General features: G+C 41.8%; 1 long non-coding RNA gene across 4 annotated transcripts in view; it reads left to right on the forward strand.

Annotated features, from left to right (window-relative positions):
* Window positions 1–19,502, forward strand: part of LOC142436604 (uncharacterized) — a 78,375-nt gene that overhangs the window by 38,754 nt on the left and 20,119 nt on the right. For all 4 annotated transcript variants that reach the window (XR_012782023.1, XR_012782022.1, XR_012782021.1 and 1 more), the window contains exons 3-4: window positions 12,444–12,589; window positions 17,636–17,747. This is a non-coding gene — a long non-coding RNA (uncharacterized LOC142436604). The remainder of the gene's footprint in view (window positions 1–12,443; window positions 12,590–17,635; window positions 17,748–19,502) is intronic.

The following is a 19,502-nucleotide window of genomic DNA, read 5'->3' on the forward strand; positions in this document are numbered from 1 at the left end:
TGTTCCATAGTTTTTCTGGAGCATCATGTTTGTGGAAGCAGATCTCCTGTTCTTCCACAGTAATGCGGGCTGTTTACCCCCATCAAGCCTCAGGGGAACAGTCTAGTGCAAGCTGTTTGTGCCACCTAGAAACTTTGTCCCACCCCCCAAAACAAACTCACTGCCACACAGTCAATTCTGACTCATAGTGTTCCTCCATAGGTATCTGATAACAAAATCTATACAGAAGCAACCAGCCTCATTTTCCTTTTGCAGATGTGCTGGTGAGGTTGAACTGCCAGCCTGCAGAGTAGCAAATGATACCAGAATTCATTTTTCCCCCAAAGGAATGAACCAAATCAAGCATCTGCCATCAAACCCACACCAACTCCTGGGGACTCCATGTGAGTCAGAGTGCAGGGATGTTGCCGAGGGGTTTCAGTGACTGGTTTCTCAAGTGCATCACCCAGGCTTTCTTCCCTGGAGACTGAGTAGACACAAACTTCCAGCCTTTCCATGAACACCTATCCATGGTAACCATTATCATGCTCAGGGACATAAAAAACTAAGCAAGACACACATGTGTGTATGTACACACATGCCAGAACCTATGAAACCTGGCAATCTATCAAAGAAGGAAAATTCAAAACTACAAGGAGATTGAGTTTCTAACTATAACATGAAAAACCACACAGTTGAATTTGTAAAATTTGCAGGACCCAGAAAAATAAAGTCATTCTGTAAATTTTCAGCTCTCAAGTTTTTATGTGTATCGTACATATATACGGTAACCTAACTGGTCTCTTTACCATAGATAGAGAATAAAATTAATATCAGCTTTAATAGATCTTTAAGAGAGATGCTATATGTAAATAGCTTAGTATTCTTTCTGAATTATCATGGAAGATGAACAGGGATCCTAAATACTTTAAAGATGTACAATATTTGAGGAATTTAAAAAGATTTATGACATTATTCTATTTAGCATAATTTTGCACTGTTTAGCATAATCTATTAGGAAAAGATATGCAGTAGCTTCCAAATGGAAAAATTCCATTATTTTTATTCCATTTTCCCATGGCCTTTTTCAAAAACCCCTTGTGCATTCATGGCATGAAGGATTGGCTACCAATGAGCTCCTTGTATCTCAATTAAGTAATACTTGTTAAATATCAATCATTTTGCCTACCATTGGGTTCCATATGGTGACCGTATGTGGTTTCAGAGTAAAACTATGCTCCGTAAGATTTTCATTGGCTAACTTCAGAAGTTGTTGATTTCTTCTAAGGTTGCCTTCAGTCTCTAATCATTTGTTTGGTAGCTGAGCACTCTGTTGCTCACACTACTCAGGGACTCCATTTAGGGACCTGCATCTTGAAGTGTGAGTGCTTGCAGGCAGAGCCCTGTGTAGCCTGATGTGTCAGGAATTAGCTTCCCTTACAAATTGGTGGGCCTTTCTGGAGCTGCTTTTCTTTTTCTGTAGGTCTTTCATGAGTTCCTGTAATGATACTTTATTGTATGTGGGACACGTGAACAAAGGAGTCCTTTTGTCCAGTGGGTTAAATATTGGGCTGCTGACTGCAAGGGCAGCTGTGCACACTCACCAGAAATGTGCAGAGAAGATGAGTCTGCCTGCTCCACTAAAGATGTGCAGGCGTGGGAGTCCTACAGGGAGTTCTGCTCTGTGATAGCTCTGCTGTGAGTTGGACCAGATGTGGTGGCAGGGAGTTATGTGCGGACAATGCCAACCCTTGTTCTTGACCCCTTATTAGCTATTTGAGGCTAAATGCAATTTGATTCACATTTTTTGTGGACTCTTGTGAAGTGCAAAAAATAGAATATTTTTTGTTGACAGTTTTGGGAACTGATATATTAGTGGAGGAGAGTTTTTTGGAACATGCTATTTTTTTTAATCATTTACGTTGGGCTCAGACAACTCTTATCACTATCCATACATCCATCCACTGTGTCCGATGTCTCCCTTCACCCACTTTTCTGTTGTTCATCCCCCATTTGTCTTTAGTGATCTTATAGGGAAAGTGAGCACACAATGGTATGAAATTTTGGAACATGCTACTTTTTTATTGATTTCAATCTTTTTGCATTTCTTCATTGAAATCCCAACGACACACCTTTCTGACTTCCTTTATCCTTATAAAAATGTATTTGTTCAACCTGGGCTTTGACTATCCTTAAAACATAGCAAGTACATTTCTTCCTAATACCCTGTGGTCTGGTATTTTCTCCTCTAGGAACAAACTCTTTTGGACTACCCATTAGTTAATCCCATCACATCCTTCAAATCACTGTTTTCAATGAATGCAATTGATTAGACTACTAAGGGCAGATAAGGAAAACCACTTGTAAACAAAAGGGCCCCATAGGCAGGTACACAGAATGATTTCACAATGAAATCAGCTGAGAGAGTACCTGTTTTCACCGCCCCTCTGTATTGAGGACAGATGTTTGCTCTGGGTCCTAACTAGAGTAATTAATTAGAGGCATTTAAAAGGATGCTTTTCTTGTTGTTAGTTACCATCTAGTTTTCTCCAATTTATTACAACACTGTGCACCCATGGTGATGTAGTGTGCTATGCGTTGGGTTGGTACCCACATGTTCAGCCATTCAAAACCGCTCACTGGTCCACAGTAGAAGATGAGGCTTTCTACTCCCTTAAAGAGTTGCAGTTTCAGAAACGCGCAGGCCCTGTTCTACTCTGCTCTGTGGGGATGCTTTGAGTCAGAATTGACTCAATGACAGTAATTTTTTTAAAAAATGTACACCAGAAAGAAAAACATGCCCTGTGACCTCCGTACTCTGACTTCAACATGGTCAGCTTTTATCTCTGAGACTGGAATGGTGACTTTGAGCTCTTCACATATTGGTCATAAACCTGAACGTCCTCATTTGCATTTCTTTTAACTATTGCCTCTTTTGTTTTACTTTCTTGCTGGTGCTTCTTCATGCTCCACTTATTTTCCAGTGTGGGAAGTTCCATGAATGCTTATTGCTAACGAGCTTTTCATTTAGTGGCTGACCATGGAGCTTCCCTCTCCGGCCCCTGAAGACCTGGGTGCTCTTTGACTCCTTAGCCTGTATGTTTGAGAAACGGAAATCGAACTGAGCATTTGCAAATTCATCACAGAACCTTCCCATGTTGTTAGAATTTCCTTATCATGCCAGGGTTCTCTGGCTAGTGTTTCCTAAAGTGATCATTTTATTTCTCCCTACACTAGCTCACGAAATGTAAATATGTATGTGTTAATGCTTAGACTCCACCTCTGTTGCATTTCTCATAAGAGTTATTATCATTTGGCCTTGTGCTTTTGTTCTTGTTTTTTACTGTGGAGTGTTTTCAACTCATAGCCACCTCATGTGTCCAGGGTTGAACTGTTGGTTTTGGAATGGTGTGCCCTCTCAGAACACATTGGTCTGGTTTTGTTCTGATTTGCTCAATGGTTTTTTATTTGCTCAATCAATCTAATAATTTCTTATATGCAAGAGCCAGTTGTACGGCCCTGAGGTAAGCAGTATTGTCTGAGGGTCCTGGCTTTTCCAGGACAATGCGTTCCAGTTATCTGAATTGAATAGATTGTTTTCTTCATCTCCTCTTTGTACTACACAGAAGATCCAGATCATCTCTGTAACTGATGACTGACAGAATAAAAAGCTCTGGGCATATGAACAGAAATGTAATTGCCAGGCATTTAGTTGTACACACATGGACCTGCATGCTGACCTGGTTCAACAAGTTTTCATTTGAGCAATACTGAAATTGTGAGTAATGTTGGTGACTTCAGCTCTATCCCATTGGGAGCAACATCTGCTTAAAAGTGAGTGACAAGAGGACTAAATGAGCCAATGTGGCCAAATCTTTTTGGAAATTGCCTCAGAATCGTGGTTGCTGAATAAATGCAGTGTTTTATCATGAACATGTTGTGTGAAAGAGGCCCTAGTGGTTCACTGGTTTAATCGATGCCGCTGGCCAGACCCTTTGTGGCTCCAGCATTCCAGGCCCATCAAGGGAGGCCAAGGAGGCTGCGTGGGCCCGTGAAGATTTACAGACTTGGAAACACTAGCGAGCAGTTCCACTCCCTGTTTTATGGTCAAAATGAGTTAAAATGTACTTGACCGCAGTCCATTTGGTTTTGGTTCATCATGAAGGAAAGGGAAGGCTTTAAAACCCGGCACCCGATGCACTGCTGTGGATGAGATTTTGAAAGGCTTATTGGGTCGACACTAGGTTACACTGTTGTAGCAGAATTGTGGAGTGACCGTGACAGCTCATGCGACTTTATGCCATAGCTAGTTGGCCATGCTGTGAAATCTTAGCATAAAGTGCAACCTTTTCTATGTTGTTGTTAGGTGGCTTCGTGTCCATTCCAGCCCCTAAAGCCCTCTATGTAACAGCGCGACACACTGCCCTGTCCTGCACCATCCTCACATGTTCCCACGTTGGAGCCATTGCGACAGCCCCTGTGTCGATCCATGTTGGCGAAGGCCTTTCTCTTCTTTGCCTCTCTCTCCCTCACCAAGCACCATGTCCTTCTCCAGGGACTGGTCTCTCCTGAAAAGATGCGGGAACAAAAGTATGACAAGTCATGGAGGCCAGTCCCACAGCTGAGAGAATGCTAGTGGTCATCATGTTCAGCTAGTCGTCCTTCCATGATCTGCAAATGTGAAAAAATCTTTAAAAATCTAAAATGTGAAAAACATCTCAAAGCCTGGTATGTAAGTCCTAGTATCCTAACAGTTTAACATTGAAATGCACTGAAGTTCAGTCAACTTATAAGAAAATTGGAACCTAAGTACATTTTCCCAATCAGCAAAAAGGACATGCTATTATGATACTGAATATATTGTGCTCTTTTGTCAGTATATCCTATGAGCTTAGTGTGTATTGATGTGCGTATCCAGTATTTTTTGAGGGGAGCAGTCCATAATAATTACATGACAGTAGCTTTGTCTCAGTGGGAAAATTTTCAAGATATCTGCATATATTCTTTTTTTTAATCATTATATTACAACTCATCACAATCCATACATCAATTGTGTAAAGCACATTTGCACATTCATTTCCATTATCAATCTCAAAGCATTTGCACTTTACCTAAGCCCCTGGCATCAGCTCCTCATTTTTGCCCCTCCCTCCCCACTACCCCCTCCCTTATGAACCCTTGATAACTTATAAATTATTATTTTGTCATATCTTATACTGTCCAAAATGTCCCTTCACCCACTTTTCTGTTGTCAATCCCCCAGGGAGGAGGTTATATGTAGATCCTTGTAATCAGTTCGCTCTTTCCACCCCACCCTCCCTCCATCCTCCTGGTATCGCCACTCTCACCACTGGACCTGAATGGATCATCCACCTTGGATTCCTTGTTTCCATGTTCCTATCTGTACCAGTGTACAGAGGGTATCTATATTCTGTTGTTACCTTTCACTCTTGCCCGGTTTCCCTTTTCAATAGCTTGTCCTATCTCATTGAAAATACAAAATACACAAGCGTGCAACTGCAGAGTGACTGGAAAGTAGGCGAGTAACATAGACACTCTATAGAAAATTTCATAATTCCCCAAATAATCATCTCTATCACCAGGTAACACGTCAGCTCTTGATCACGTAGAATTCTCCAAGAGGATACCATGACTCCAGGGCTTTGGGTCCCTACTTTGTTAGTTCATACCAGCAGCTCTCCAATGGCTAAGGAGGGGCGACAGGGAGAAGCACAAATTCTGCAGTGTTTCCTAGTTGTCATCTTCCTTTCACCCTGTGCTTCCTGTTCTGATAAATATTCTAATTTCAATCCTCCCTCCAATGGAAGAGAGGATATGAATTTGGAATCGAGGCTTTTATTTTTGATCATTCATCTGATTTATGTGTTCTGACTGTTCTCTATTCTGAAACAGCTAGATAGAAATAAGGCTGCAGTTGGTCACAGACAAACTGTACAGAGATAAACTCATTATGCTAGAAGCATGCAGTCCTTGGGATAACATGTAATTAGTGAGGGAGTGTGTCTAGTGCAGTGGTTCTCAACCTTCCTAATGCTGCAACCCTTTAATACAGTTCCTCATGTGTGCTCACCCCCCAACCAAAAAATTATTTTCATTACTGTAATTTTGCTACTGTTATGAACGGGAGAACCCTTTGAGAGGGTTGTTCAACCCCCAAAGGAGTTGCAACCCACAGGTTCAGAACAGCTGATCTAGTGGGTGAAGTGGGTTAGCTAAACCCTGATGGAAATCCTTAGAGCAAGACCCCTGTGTCTAATGCCCATGTGAAGTCTCTGTTTCCCCAGGACTGTCTTCTTCATCCTTTCACATAGTGGAATGCATGGTACCTTGCCAAGCCAGAATATACGGGATGTTTTAGGACACTGTGGCTGTTGAGGAGGTGGCTCTGAATTTCTCCGAGGAAGAATGGGCATTGCTGGACCTTTCTGAGAGGAAACTATAGAGACACGGGATGATGGAAACTTTTAGAAACCTGGCCTCAGTAGGTATGAATATTTTCATTAAAAACGGAAAGATGTGTGCGTGCGTGTGTATATGTATATTTGTGTATGTTTCATACTCAGTGATGCTATTGCAGTATGTGAGCTGAGTAATGGGAATACTTTGTTATATAAACAAGTGTAGTACTTTCCTCTCAGGAGCATGATGTCATGTTTCCCCATGAATATAAGGCTCTTAGTGTTATACTGATTTCTTATATCAAGTGTGACTATGAGTCTACTAAGTTTCCTTACGTGTTATAAATGTGAGTGTTGACCTTTGGTGCAGAGAGGCTATGTGTGCATTGTGCCTTGTAAGAGCTCTGTGTTTTTTCAAGGTTAACATGATAGCTTTATCTATTTATTATCTATTTATCCATTGTGTGTCAAGCACAGTTGTACATGTGTTACCTTATCATCCTCAAAACATTTGCTTTCTACTTGAGCCCTTGGTATCAGCTCCTCAATTTCCCCCCTCCCTGCTCACTGCCTCTCCATCATGAACCCTTGATAATTTATAAATTATTATTTTTTCATCCTTACACTGTCCGATGTCTCCCTTCACCCACTTTTCTGTTGTCCATCCCCCAGGGAGGGGGTTTTATGTAGATCCTTGTAATGGGTCCCCCCTTTCTGCCCCACCTTCCTTTCACCCTCATGATAGCACCACTCTCACCACTGGTCCTGAAGGCATCTTCTGTCCCAGATTCCCTATGTTTCAGGTTCCTATCTGTACCAGTGTGCATCCTCTGGTCTAGCTGGATTTGTAAGAGAATTAGGTTCATGATAGTGGAGGGGAGGAGGAGCATTTAGGAAGTAGAGGAAAGTTGTATTTTCATTGTTTCTACACTGTACCCTGACTGGCTCGTCTCTTCCCTATGATCCTTCTGTAAGGGGCTGTCCAGTTGCTGACAGACGGGCTTTGGATCCCCAATCTTCACTCCCCTTCATTCACAATATGCCCGATACTGATCCCATCGACACCTTGTAATCAATCCATAGGTTGTGTGCTTTTTCCATGTGGGCTTTCTTGCTTCTAAGCTAGATGGCCACTTGTTTACCTTCAACCCTTTAAGATCCCATATGCTATATCTTTTGGTAGCTGGGCTCCATCAGTTTTCTTCACATTTTCTTTGCACACAGTTGTCTTCAGCTATCATCTTAGGAAGGTGAGCATCGTGGAATGCCAGGTAATAGAACAAAGTGTTCTTGCATTGAGGGAGCACTTGCATGGAGGCCCAATGTCCATCTGATACCGTAATACTAAACCTATTAATATATGCACCTAGATCTATTTCCCCACCCTAATATAAATATATTTACATATGCACATGCTTGTATTTAGACTTCTGTAAATGCTCTTTGTCTCCTAGTTCTTTCCTCTATTTCCTTTTACTTTCCTCTTGTCCCACTATCATGCTCTGTCTGTAGTTCAGTAATTTCAGGGTTTCAGTAATTCTTCTCAGTTACATTGCCTTGATCAATCCCTACCAGGCATCTTACACCCTCCTTGCCACTTATTTTGTGTCAGGGGAAAGGCCAGACCCTAACACATCACAGCGGGTCGGTTGGTGCAATTGTACAGTGATAATAAATAAAGATTATAGTAAAGTCATAGGGAGCATGAGAGATAGAAGAGGGATTGAAATAATGGAGTCAGACACATTTCATAGTTGCATGTTCACCTCAGCCTCACTTGGTGGTCCACATGGGGAGAGAAATATTTATTGCTAACCAAGGCTTTTATATCATCTGGGGATGTGCAGGCCCCCTAATTACAGGTGAAGAAATCCATCACAGGAAAGTGTTGTGCTATAGGTAATATAGTAATGGGAGTGGGCTGCTGTAGGGGTTCATATGCTGTTGGAAGAGGAGGGAGTAAGGGTGTGCATGTGACAAGATGGGCGGACCCGAGATTCAGCATGGCAGCCTAACTTTGGATGTCACTGAGCAGGTTTGACCTGTTCTCTGGTTCACTGTAGAAATCATTATCAGTAAGGTGTACTGTAAACCCACCTTGCAGGGTCTAAATTGAAGCCTTTAGGGGGAAGTATCCCATTGTCCTTAACAGCAGGGATGGGCCCTATATGTGGTGGGACTAGACAGTCCTCTGACAGCTGATTGCCTTCAGGGAGGTAACTTGACAATTATTTACCATTAATTGTGAGCAGTGTCCTAAGTCTAACATATATTTGGGGGAGATGACTTGGAGAAATCTTTCTGTTTCCCACTATTTTGGATCACTTATTGATTGTTCCCTTTTCCCTGGGTTGGTTAACACCACTTTCTTTCCCCCACCTCCCCTTCTCCCATGTCATGCTCCCCGCCCCAACCATGGGTCCTGTTGCTTTCTCCTCCAGATTGTTTATCTGGCCTATATTATCTAGTTAGAAGTGCAGATATAATATGCACACACACACACACATACACACACACAAGCACACATACACACAAAAGAGCAAAACAAAATGACAAAAGAAAACAAAACAACAGCAACAAGAAAAAAAGGGAAAAAAGAGAAAAGCCTGTAAAAAGTTAGAGGTCTCTATGTTGACCTTTAGGAGTGCTTTTCTGTGGAGTCTGATGGGGTGCCACGCTTTGGCCCCCGAGTCTAATTTTGGTACTCTTGGGACTTCCTTGCTCTACTTCCCTTGCTGTTCTGTTGCACAACACCCTTAGTGTTTTGCCTGGGTGTGGTGGGGTCAGATCGGATGCAATTCCCAAACTGTCTCCAGTGTTGTCCCCTATAGGGCTATAGGTCAGTGAGGGATGTCATGACTCATAGTCGGGGCAGCCATAGTGCTTCTTTTTGCATGGGCTGCTCAGAGCAGGCATATTGTCCTCAAAGCTTGGTGGGCCAGGATGTGTGCTCCACTCTCTCTTCCTCCCCCTTCATTTTCTCCCGTGTGCTCTGATCAGACATGTCCCTTTCCCTGAGCTGTAGCTTCAGTGTTGTCCTCTGAAGTAAATTCTTCTGGGGGAAGGGGCAGCTGTCCTCTTAGTTGGGATTGGGGCTGGCCCCTCTGATATTTTTGTTATAAATAGATTTTCTTCCACCAAAATTCCACAGACCTAGAGGAGCATAGGACTGGCTCAGTGTCAGGGAATTGTTGATTATCTTTTCACACTTTCCTTGTGATGTGTTTTTCTCCAAGAGCAGCATGTCAGGTACACCTTTTCGCCCTCATATGACACTAATGTGATGGGGATCTGCCTTAGGCTGGATTCTCTAGAAAAATAAAACTATAGACACTGACATATGCATAAGAGAGAGCTTTTCATCAAGAGAACATCCCAGCCCAGTCCAACTGAAGCCCATGGGTCCAATGCTACCTAGAGCATCCATGGCTCAGTGTGTTCAAGTCCCCAAACTTCAGTTTTTGGGTGAGCATCAATCCTATCTGTTGTCCAGCTTGATATATGTGTGTGTATCACATACATATATGTGTGTGTATCACATACATATATGTGTGTCTATATAGTCACTCTAATATTATATGTGCACACGAATGCCTTGGTTTAGTTTATTAATTCATCAGTATATGAGGACCTTCAACACTACAGAAAACTACAGGACTCTAAATTCATGCTTTCATCACAGAATGGGTGGAAACAAATTCCCTGTTTCAGGGTTTTAATCTGAATACATTTGTACTTCCTTTTCTGTAAGATAAATGCTATAATTTTGATCATGCTGTATTTCTTTTTTTATTAAATCACTTTATTGGGTCTTGTAGAACTCTTATCATAATCCACACCTCCATCCATTGTGTCAAGCACATTAGTACATTTGTTGGCATACTCATTCTCAAAGCATTTTCTTTCTACTTGAGCCCTTGCTGTCAGCTTCTCATTTTTATTCCCCCCTCCTCATGAACCCTTGATAATTTGTAAAGTATTATTTGTTCATCTCTTACACTGCCCTATGTCTTCCTTCACCCACTTTTCTGTTGTCTATCCCCCTGGGGAGGGAGTTATACGTAGATCATTGTGATAGGTTCCCTCTTTCTCCCCCCACCTTCCCCTTCCACTTCTGATTAACAATTAATAGTTAGGGAGTTAAGTACCAAGAGTTATTTCAGCGTGTTTAAATGTAGCCTACAATGTTTTAGCATTTATTAGCTATTCATGGCATATCGTGAATATTTTATGGATGTGATAATTAAATTATGATTAAAGGAATTTTTATGTCTTTTTGGAAGCCTCTTCCTTAAAAAAAAGTGAACCTGGTAGCTCTAGTTAGAACATACAGTCAATTTTTAATATCACTGGTAAAAGTGGACATTTATGGTTGTCCTTTTTCTGACGTGGGGTGATGTTTTTTCAAGTATGACTTTTTCTTTTTAGGAATGTATATTAGCATATTAACATTTTGAACTATATTTGTTTTATGTTAGATTTGTAGAGTTATTTTTCCTTAGCATGAAAAGTCTTTGACTTTGTTTAGTAAGTTTTGTGTCTATTTAGATTATTAATTCTTTTTTACATTAATTGGTATATATTACAGTGCTCATTTTCTTATATTAAATCAACTCTAGGATAGATTCTACTTAATTATCATGTGTAATTATTTTCATGTGTTTTCTGACTCTATTCCCAATGTTTTCAAGAACTTTTTCATGTAGATCCATTATCAATATTGCTCTACAGTTTTCTTGAAGTATCATTATCTGACCTTGTTTACAGGTTATTACTGGTCTCATAGAAAATATTAATAAGGTTACTCTGACAATTATTGTTATGTTTCACCCAATAACGTGAACTTAGACAAAAAGAATAAAGCGTCTATTCATATTGCGTGAATACTCTCCTGTCTAGCTGCCAGAATCTTCAACTTTAATCTGTCTTACAGTTAGCCTTGAAGTTTCTCATGGAATTGAATTGTGATTCAGTTGATTGTAAACTTTCTGAACATCCTGAAACCCACTCGACTCTCATAGATCACTTGCTCTGGCTGGATCCTCTAGAGTGATAAATGATTTACACCCCTCTTGACGGGACAAATCGTCACTCACACCTGAGACTATGGATGGGACATCCTTGAACCCAAGCCAATAAGCCCACTACTACAGTGTGTGTTGTTTGCCATCAGTCAGCATTACCTAGAAAGCTTGGAATCCAGAATTTAGGTCAAGATGACAAAATGGTTTGATCAGTCATCTCTTTTCTGGATACATCTTGCATTTTTAAGCATCTTCCCTCACCTTGGCTCTTACCACGACCCCTTGCCATTCCATGACTGTAAGCTGCAGTCTTTCCCAAAGGCTTTAAAATCGGACATCTGTAAACACAAGAGCTTAAGAGAGTAGCAAATAAGGATTCCCCTGGCTTGTTTTCTTGTTTAGAATATCTCTATCTTGGCCAAGGTACCTCTAGGATGTGCTATTGGTGTCGCTCTGTCTCTTGTTGTCCACCTGTACAAAAACTTTCTCTAGTTACTACACTATTGTGCATAAATGGCCACCCAACCATAGGGATTTCTTCACACAATAGATATTGTAAAGAATACCCAGGATGCAAGGGGATTGGAGTAGGTTTTACTTAATGAGAAGCTCAGCCTGAGTTGGAGTGGCAGATATGAGCGTGATTCAGCTTGATCACTTTCACCAGATATGTCAAGGGTTTTGGTCTGAGGTTCCGTTATGGGCTTTTAAAGAACATTCTTCATAAAATATTCCGTTCTTCAGTTAGATTGCTGGTGAAAAGAAGATATTTACCTTCAATGGAGCTTGAGAAATTTGAGGCCTTAAGTACTTCCACTTTGTGGATCCAAAGTTGATCATGATATTTGGGAAATTAGTAAAATTGCTCTGCAAAGATAGAGTGGACCCTTGTTTAATGCAAACCCTCAGCTTTGAGCAGGATTTTGATCCCAGGTGGTGGGGGTGGTCACTATTTAGCGCAAGAAGTACAGGCCAAGAAAGTGATATGCCTTTTTCAACATTGCCTCCTCTTCTGTTTCAGAACAAAGATTTGCCACAGAGAAATACAGTCCAGTCTAGGGAGCTAGAAATCTGGTACTAGTGTCTTGCACATTGAAGCATGACAAGGAAGGACTTCAACTTCTGACTGGGTCGTGAACCAAATCCATTCACCTGACTCCAAGCAGGGTGAGCATCCCTGGGGTTCCTGGGGTCAGCACTGGGCAGAGGAGTTTGAGGGGAAGCAGGAGGGATCTGAGCTTTCTGGGGTCTGAACCCAGGAAACACCAGTGTACAAGAACCCAGGCTGCCCCATTGGTCGGGGTCCGAGCAATTTGCGCATCTCCCGGAATGATAGAATTTGCTGATAATGTAACCATGTATAATTGTATTAGAACTTAAATTGTGAGCACTCCAATTTGCAAAAGGCGGGTGGCATAGTGGTTACAGATTGGACTGCTAACTGCAAGGTCAGCAGTTCAGAATTACAAGTCACCCCTGAGGAGAAAAACAAGGTTTCCAATCTTGGTAAGAGTTATAGTCTCCGAAATCCACAAGGGGCCATTCCACCTCCCTTTAAAGGGTCACTGTAACCAGAATCCACTCTGTGGCACTGAGTTGGGTTTAAGGTTTGCATTGCTGATGACAGTGACAACTCTGTCCATTTGCTGCCTCCCCAGTTTGATTAAGCCTCCATTGAATTCCTTTTGATAATTAGCCAAGAATGTAGATCATCTTACCCTTGCGGAAAATGCCTTACAAAATAGATTGCCTGCACTCCTCTCCATCCATCCCCCTCCAAGGGCCTGCCTAGATGTATCCTTGATGGAGCTCACCTAAGCGAGGACAGCACAGGGGCCATTGTTATGAGTCTGGCCTTGATTGCCTCAGTTTGAAGGCCCTGGACCAATCTTTTAAGTCTTTCTATCTAATAATGTGCATGTCCCAATTATGGTCCCATTCCTGCTGCTGCAGTCCCACCTGTATCTGATGTATTGCTTTGCCACCAATCATGATCTGTGACATGGCCTTTTGTTCTGTGTCCTATTTATCTAGGGTCCCGACTCTGAATCCTCAGTTGCATTTGAACTGCTAATGGCCTCCCTTATCCATATGATGTGTGTGCGTATCTTTTGTTGTCTCTTAAAGTTCAATAAATGCTCTCCTCAAATTATGTTTGACAAAGAAGTCACTTTTCCACCCTAACACACAATTTAGCATCATCAGTGCCTCAAGGTACAGTTCTCTGGGACAGCATCTTGACAGCCGTACCTGCAGGTGAGGTCAGGCCCTACAACCCCCTGGCTTCTGTCCTAAATGTACAAAAATTACAAAGTTCTCTTAGTTCTGCGGATAAATTCTCTCTCTGCACCTTAGCCTTATACCAGACACACTTAGCTCTATGTGGGTTGGCAAATCTAGTTCCCCAGATAAGAACTCAAATGTACCCCTATTTCACCTCTAACCTCCTGCCCAAAGGCACTTAGCTCTCTTGTTCTGTGGTCTGGGAATGCCACTGCTCTGTCTCAGGCTCTTGGTTCTGCTGCCACCATGTCTCTGTTGCTGCTTCTTCCCTTCATGTCCACTCTTGTGTCACAGCTGCCTGTCTGCTGGATTGAAGAATTTCTGTGAAAGAATCTGGGATCTAAAGGCCCCTACTCCTGGTTCTTTTTTTTTTTTAAGTCATTTTATTAGGGACTCATACAACTCCTAATACAATCCATACATATATCAATTGTGTAAAGCACATTTTTACATTCGTTGCCCTCATCATTCTCAAAACATTTGCTCTCCACCCAAGCCCCTGGCTTCAGGTCCTCAATTTTTCTTCTCCCTCCTCACTCCCTCCTCCCTCATGAACCCTTGATAATTTATAAATTGTTATTTTGTCATATATTTCTGTGTCCCATTTTTCTGTTGTATGTCCCCCAGGGAGGAGGTCACATGTAGATTCTTGAAATAGGTTCCACTTTTCCAACCCAACCTCACTGTGCCCTTCAAATATCACCACTCACACCACCAGTCCTGAGGGGATTATCTGCCATGGCTTCCCTGCATTTTCAGTTCCCATCTGCACCAGTGTACATCCCCTGGTCTAGTCAGACCTGCAAGTCAGGATTCAGACCATGACAGTTGGAGGGGGGAAGGAAGCACCCAGAAACTTGATCAAAGTTGTATTTTTCATCGTTGCTACATCACACCCTGACTGTTTCATCGCCTCCCCAAGACCCTTCTGTAAGGGAATGTCCAGTGGCCTACAAATGGGCTTTGGGTCTCCACTCCACACTCCCCCGCTGATTCACTATGGTAAGATTTTTTGTTCTGATGATGCCTGATACCTGATCCCTTGATACCTTGTGATTGCACAGGCTGGTATGCTTCTTCCATGTGGGCTTTGTTGCTTCTGAGCTAGATGGCCGCTTTTTTACCTTCAAGCCATTAAGATCCCAGATGCTATATCTTTTGATAGCTGAGCACCATCAACTTTCTTCACCACATTTGCTTGTGCACAAATCTGTCTTCAGTGATCATATTATCGAGATGAGCGTGCAATGTAATGACTCTTCTCCATCTATCTTGATTGATAATTTGGCTTGGTAGCGTATTCTTGGGTTTGCATTGTTTTCCTTCAATTTTTTGAAAATGTTACTCCACTCTCTCTTCTTCATAGTTTCTGCTGATAGGTCTGATCATATTCTTATTTGGGAACCTTTATATATGATTGCTTGTTTTCCCCTAGCTGCTCTCATGATTTTCTCCTTTTCCTCAAAGTTGGATAATTTAACTATTATGTGCCTTGATGACTTCTTCTTGGGATCCAGTCTTGCTGGGATTCTTTCAGCTTCCTGAATGGTTGCCTTGTTTTAATTCACTAAGCTGGGGAAGCTTTCCTCCAAGAATTCTCTCACTACTGTTGCAGATGACTTCTTTGTTGTGTCTTCCTCCAGTAAGCCAATACTTCTAATGATGTACCGCTTCATAGCATCAGACTTAGTTCTTAAGTTTTCTTCAGCTTCTCTGATGATCTTATTAGATTTTTGTTCTCGTTTGTTGAAGTCTGCTTGGCTGTCCTCCAAGTCACTGATGCGGGCCTCTGATTCTTCCAGTTGCTTGTCGAGGTCCATGAGTGTGCTACTGGTTTTTGTTATCTCCTCCCTAAGCTCCTGTATTTCTCTTTGATTTATGGTTTTTACCTTTTCTATCATTTCATCATTTTTCTGTATTGTTTCCCTCATATCCCCTGACTCCAAGTAACATTCTGAAAATTTCTTTCTGTGGCAGCTCAATGTCTGCTTCCTCTATGCATGCATTATGTTCAGGACATCTTCTGGCTTTGCCTTTTGTTCCTCTCCTTTTTTTGTTGAGGTTTTTGGGGCTGATGGCTGCTTGTGTTGCGTTGTTTTAGATGAGCCAGGTGCCATTTTCCAGGGAGTCGAAGAGCACTGGCTCTCTCTGGGAGACTTTGAACTGCCTATAGCTTATTTCACTATGGAATTAACCTACCACTTTGTCCTCCTGTGGCTTCCCTCTCGGGGGAGTGACCCAGAAGGGTTGCCTGCTTTGGTGTTGCAGAGGTTGGGCAGAGGCTCCTGCAGTAACTTTTGTTGAGGAGTGTTGGCCGAGCTGCCTTATGCCCCACAGGCACAAAGGCTGGAAGGAGTTCCCCAGTCAGAAGTTGAGCAGAGTATCCCCTGTTGGGGGCCAGCAGGGATTTTTCCAGCCTGCTAACTACACAGGGTGGAGCTCACCTAGCTGCGTGTGGCTCAGGTGTAAATACCCTAAGCTAAGGGAGTGGTCTGGAGGTTAGCAGTAGAGTGTGAGAGACCAAGAAAGAGGAAAAGAGGAGAAAAAAAAGTTAAAAAGCAAGCCAAATGTGCCCATGAGGGGCGGGGGAGGGGGAATATAGTGAAGAGATGGATAGAAAGCAACAATGTAGCTGAGCCCTTATCCAGGCCAGAGGAGCTGCAAGGGTTTAATCCTTGTTCGGAGGTGGTAGCAGCAAGCTGTGGCTGTGTTGAGAAAAGGCTGCTGCACAGCCCTCCAAGACTGATAGGGTGACAGAGAGGAGATGCAAAGGTCTAGTGCCTGCCCCAAGGCAGGTGGTGGCAAACTGTGGCTGTGTTGAGACCAAGCAGCCCTACAGACTCCAAATGGTCCTGGCTCTGGCAGAGACAGTGGCGGGGCAAAGGTCAAGTCCCAGCCGGCCTCCACTGAAGTAAACCAAAAGCCCCCAGCCCCTCAAAACCCCATGGGTCTGTGCCTACTTGTCTTTATGATGCTCCTCCTGCATTCCAGCAGTGTTCAGTTATCTCTAAGTAACTCTCCTAGCTTGAATTCTGTGGAGTTCCTCTGGTGTTTGTTACTCCTTCGCCATCTTGCCGGAAGTCCCCCTGGTTCTTCTTTTTTGTTGGTAGTGAGATCCCAATTTCTGTCTCTGAAATAACTCAATTAGTTGTAACATGAATTCCAAAGTAACTAATCTGTAGGTTAGGTTTCAGACAGTTTATTTACATAACCACAAGGCACAACGGTACCAATGTATTGTTGGCCAAGCTGCCCGATTGTCTTATATGACAGCCCCAGTGGGTTTCCAAGACTGTAACTTTATAACGGAGTAAAAAGCCATGTCACTCATGCTTTCGAGGAGAAATTGGTGGTTTCCAATTGCTGACCTTGCAATTAGCAGCCTGACAGTAACCACTATGAGGGACAACTTTTCCTCGTTCACATTGGCAGGCGACAAACCCAGGTAAATAATTTGGAGGAAGTTAAGGGGGCATAGCTAGACTGTGTACTTGTATAGACCACCTGTCTGACTCAGTGATTCTCAACCTTCCTAATGCTGCGACCCTTTAATGCAGTTCCTCATGTTGTGGTGAAGCTCCAACCATAAAACTACTTTTGTTGCTACTTCATGACAGTAAGTTTACTACTGTTATGAATCAGGCAACCCCTGTGAAAGGGTCCTTCAACCCCCAAAAGGGTCTCAACCCATAGGTGGAGAACCACTGATCTAACTGCATTAGGTACTACAAATAATGGTATATTAAAAACATTATCTATATTGGGATTCAAAAGTGCACTCATTATTGGGGGATATATACTTCTTCATTTACATTTATATGTAATTTATATATGTATAGATATAAATTTCAATCTAATAAATGTCATATAAATGTTTATTATGGAGCCTTGTTTTTGACATGTGTTAAGTGTTGGACTTCTATCCTCAAGGTCAGAGGTACACACCCATTAGCATCCTGTCATGGCTTTAGAATCTTGGAAGCTCTGTACAGCAGTTCTCCTGTGTCCTATCTGCAGCTTATATGTCTAACTCTACTTGATGGTGAGTTTAAAAGTGTTTCTAAAGTTATTTTACAATTTATAGTTCTCCTATAAAATAATCTTTAGTTTATAATAGCTCTTTATATATCCCATGTAAAATGTTTCCAGATGCTTTAATTAACATAATCATCTTAAAGGTTCATTGATTTGTCATTCTCTTTGAGAGTCACACAGTAAGGAATTGGTAGTTTGTATGCTGTGGGGTAGGGATCCAACTCTTTGTTTATTTTTTTATATTTATATTTGATTGCCCAATCTCTATTTGTTATAAAATAATCTTTTATTCACATGTGTGAACATTATGAGTTTTAGATTTTATTGCTCATGGTATAAGCATGTTTCCCATTACTCAGTAAGGGCACCGTTAACAGTATTGGGGACTTTGGGTGTTTAGAAGAAGGAAAGAACAGTAACAGCACCTGGACCTATTGGTTATGTGTTACACTGTATTCTCCCATCAGCCTGCCGATGGTGCATCACCAGCAGCTTAGAGGAAGGAGGAAGAGTGCCTTGTATTATTACTTTTGGGATTTCCTCACGAGAGATTGAAATTTGTGAGCATCATTAGAGCTGATCCAGATAAGACAGAGCATCCCAGTTGCCTGTAGTGTCCTAAGGACCAAAGAAAATGGCCAAGGCTCAGGTGCTTCTGATGTGTTTTATCCTTTTCTGTATTTTCTACTGGAATTGTAGGAGCCTGTATAATACTGATTCAGTTCATTGGAAAAGCAGAAATTTGAAATAGTAGAACTTAGAGCTAAACTTTTACTCTGATTTCAACATTTGGCTGGAGAAGATTAGGAATATATTGATCATAGGATTAACAATAAACTATTGACATTGAACATAATATAGCACTGAGGATTCTTTGGATAACATTATCTTCCAGCTCATAATTTATTATTCTATGGCCAGCATATCTTTCAAATTATATGCTATACATGGTTTTTAAGGAGAAATAAAATCACTTCTTTAGGAGAGTTCAGTAGTCCATGGGATTTTTGTTTGAGTAACTTTCTTTAATGCTTATTTCTGAAGGTGATATGTTAAATACTCTCCCACACAGCAGCATTCTCATCAATGCATCTAAAATGGGTCTTGTTGCATTAGTGGTTTAAAAATGAGACAGCATCTCACCTCCTCTAACTAGAGATGCAGGAGAGAGAATTAACTGTCAACATCAGCTCTGATTCATATGAGGCAGAGCTTAGACAGACCTGTACCCTCCAATGGTTTTCCAGTCTGACACCAGTATCTTTGCCACACTCCTCTCCTACTCAGCTTATTCTTTTTTTTTTTTTTTTTTTTGCAGTGGCCATGGACTAATTACAGTCCAGAGTCACAGGTACAAGTTTTACTCAGTAACAGAGTATAATTTGGTATCAGAATTAGTAGGCTACACATTGACTTTCATATTAAAGAACCATGTAGGCACATTTGCTCTTCTTTAGGGAAGGCCTGTTTTCCCTGTCCCCTATCAGACATTTTTCCTTCTAAAGATAGGCTCATTTCTTAGTTCCATCTTTATATGGTCCTCTCAACTACTTTTGGATATCCTCTTCTTGATCTTGCCTGCCTGTCCCACTTTCTTGGCTGAAAAGCCCTTTCTGGACCTGACACCATTGGCTCTGTCACTCCTGTCCCTTCTACCCTGGTCATTGTCTCCATTGGTGCAGCTCTTGACCCATGAATAGTACAGTTCATTTTGCAGGAGCAGCAGTAGACCCATCCCTATGTGGTAGAGGTTCAAGATGGT

Source organism: Tenrec ecaudatus, unplaced genomic scaffold, assembly GCF_050624435.1.
Source record: "Tenrec ecaudatus isolate mTenEca1 unplaced genomic scaffold, mTenEca1.hap1 Scaffold_453, whole genome shotgun sequence".
NCBI classification, from domain to species: domain Eukaryota; kingdom Metazoa; phylum Chordata; class Mammalia; order Afrosoricida; family Tenrecidae; genus Tenrec; species Tenrec ecaudatus.